The sequence below is a fragment of the Pelecanus crispus genome, chromosome Z (genome assembly GCF_030463565.1).
Source record: "Pelecanus crispus isolate bPelCri1 chromosome Z, bPelCri1.pri, whole genome shotgun sequence".
Taxonomy (NCBI): Eukaryota; Metazoa; Chordata; class Aves; order Pelecaniformes; family Pelecanidae; genus Pelecanus; species Pelecanus crispus.
This window is the reverse complement of record NC_134676.1, coordinates 18,602,414-18,605,688: the sequence shown is the minus strand read 5'-3', so window position 1 is coordinate 18,605,688 and position 3,275 is coordinate 18,602,414.

Genomic DNA, 3,275 nt, shown 5'->3' with positions numbered 1-3,275 from the left:
TTACCCTTTCACAATCTGAGTGGATTTCATAAAGGCAAACCTCCAGCCAAAGAAACTGCTGGATCAGGTATGTCCTTTGGTTATTCTACTGTTTTAGTTATTAACAGAAATAAACGAATGCCAAAGACTGGGCTTTGAGAACACACACTTGGTTGTTGCAGAAAAGGAGCTGTAAAAGTACAAATTATCATCCAGATTTTTCTTCAGCCAATAATCAACATGTCACAGCAATTTTCAGAGCTTCATTTATTTTCCTTCTGCCATAAAAACTTTTGGCAAAGATCTTCCAGATGAATAAACCAGTACTTTCCCTGTATCAGAAGTTCTACTAAATATAGAAGTTTTCTTATAAGCCAGAGTACAGTTCAATATATGAATCCTTGTTCCAAAATGACCATCACGTTTACCAAGTAATTAACCATGTGAGAACAAGTCAAAGCTTCTCTCTGGAAGTGATAGAAAAGGATTAGCTCAAGGGAGAAGAGGAAAATATGCTGGATGTTAACAGATGGAACAGATTAGTCTTAGTATGTAAAGTTTAAATAGAGATACTTTTCATGAAATTCCTTATTACTCACCAGTCAGTGTTTCCAAATACAAGCATATATGACAGCTCATTTTTTGTTTTTTATATCTTCAATATCCTATTTTCTCATAGTTTGTGATCACTAACCATTGAATTTGTGAAATCTCCCACTCCTACACTTTCAATGATCTAACCAAATCCAGCAGTAGTACTTGGGGAATAATCTATACTAGCGTATTATTATGGTAAGGCAAACTTTGGAGCACCAAAACCCCTTAAGGGACTGTTTGGTTCCTTTGCTCAACTGGTTCCTCTAAATTCTGCTTCCTCTTTGCCTCCACATCCCCCCCATCCCCCCCTTTCTGTTTCTTTGTGGCTTCTGTACCTCATACCATGAGCGCAGGAAACAGCAGCTCCCTCGTTTTCTTCCCATTCAGCATTAGGTAAGTGTGGGATGTACCATTAGCAGATGGCAAGCCCTGAAGAAGAGCTGAGAAGGAACCCTGCAAAGGTTCATCATGTCTTGAGACTGTTTTGATACTCTATACAGGATGACTTGGTGGGACAGACAGACGCCAGTCCTGTATAGGACATAATGTGAAGTCACTCAAAACAAATTGTCTCCATCAGAATGTCTACAATTTCCACTGAGCAAGAACTGACGGCTAGGTCCTAGATCAGAATGTGCTAGCAGCTCCATTCGTGCCAGCTGGCAGAGTTTAGCCATAGACTTTTATGTAGACTTGCCCCACACTAACCCATCCACGTGGTCTCCAGGTGGATAAAATGACTCACCAAAAGGTGCTGCATAGCCAGCTGCTAAATCAGGTGAACATAAGGTTTTATTTTCCCCCCATTCCAGGGAGAGCTAACTGGAACTACAAACAGGCCCCCTCGTATCTTAAGGCAGTTGACACACCCTTTTTTTCCCTCCTCCCATTCCCCCGAGATATGTCTCTTCAGGCCTAACTGGTTCAGATAAAACAGCTTTCAAGCACCAGCCATTTTTTCCCCATTAAAAGCTGAAGATCTTCTGCCATTCATAAACAGCCTTATCTCAATTGGATTCTCCCTCTGAATAGCATCGCTCTGTGCAGTTGTAGCAGGCTGACAGATTAACAAAACTCTGGGGGTTCAGTCTCTCCTTAAGAGCACACTGGTACTGTCTATCAAACAACTGCACAGAACTATAGGTTGCAGCTATATTTCAAAAGCAGTGAATTTACAGCTGTATAGGCATCACTGTGCATTGACTACTCATATATATGACCCCCTACTTTCTGTACATGAGCTAAACTACGTTAAGAGTTGGTGCACTGAAGGCTCCATCCCATTGCTCCATGTATATGAACGGCATTCATTCTTTCAACAACAGAAAAGGCTCCTACCTATACATGGTCCCATTTAGCCAGCAGGAATCCCTAGTCTTCTGTGACACACAGCACGGCCTTAACGAAACAATCCTGTTCCTAGTCCTTTGCCATTAGCTATATTTATTGGGAGGTTTTATGATGGAAAATTTTAACCTGAAGGACGCTGTACTGGTATTGGAGGCCATGGATGGCAGCATGAACACGTGCAATGCTGGAAAGCAACACACAGGGCATTTGACTTACTCCTGCTCTGCATAAAGTCCTACAGCTCTGCCAGCACAGGAGAGCTAAGATGACGTAAAGGCTTAGCGGCACTGACCTTTTTGCATTATTGATACAAACGGTATATACAATTCAACTTTTGCATTAGCTGACGTAACCATATCTTGACAGGAAGGAAGCAGCAGCAGGTACCCCATCATGGAGACCCTCCTTCAGAGAATGCCACCCTGCCGGATTTTGTAATGCAAAATCCAAATTCAGTTATTTATCAAGTAACAAACAGAAATGCATATATATTTTTATATATGAGTGGTTTTACTATGTATGTACAGATATATACAGATTAAAACAATCTAAGCAATTAAATTGTGATTTTAAAGGCACCAAGCAGTCGTCAAAGTCCTGCAAAGCATTTGTTAGAAATGGTGCTCCCTGGTTATTTCTGTCTAAGCCAGGAGATTTAGAAAAAGAGATGTGGAGAGCTGCAGCTCTCATACAGTATAACCCAGCTGCCCTAGAGCCACTGACCCTCAAAGCCGGGCTCTCCAGAAGATCACCAGCCAAAGGGCAGAGCCAGGCTGCGCCCTGCCCGAGCCAGCCTTGCCTAGGCAAACGCTGCCGGCGCCAGCTGCCTCGGGGGGCTGCCCGCTCCAGCCGAGGTGGTCCTGCAGCAGCGGCAGCTCCTGCCCAAAAATAAGCAACGACCCAACCTCCCTGTCAGCTTCTGGCTGTCCCCAGCCAGGCTCCGAGCCGGATCCGCTGCGAAGGCCCGTCTCCAATTCGCCACCGCTGCTCACCCACGCCCTTCCTCCCGCCGCATAAAGCGCGGCGGGGCCGCGCCGGCTGCCCCCGCGCCGGCGGTGACATGTCCTGCCCGTGAGGGGGACGGCGGTGCCTGCGGCCGCTTCCTGCCCTTTGTCTGCCGCCCGACGCCCGACGCTCGCCCTCTTCGCCGACTTGGGGCCGCTTTGTTCTGGCTCGGATCCCCGCGGCGGCTGCGGCAGCCGGCTCTCTCGCGGAGCCCAGCCGGCGCGCCTGAGGCTTCGCCAGCCGCACCTCCGCCGGTGCGGGGCCGGGCTGCGCCGCCGGGGGAGCGGCAGCGGGAGCGGCAGCGGGAGCGGCAGCGGGAGCGCGGCGGGGGCACCATGGGCACC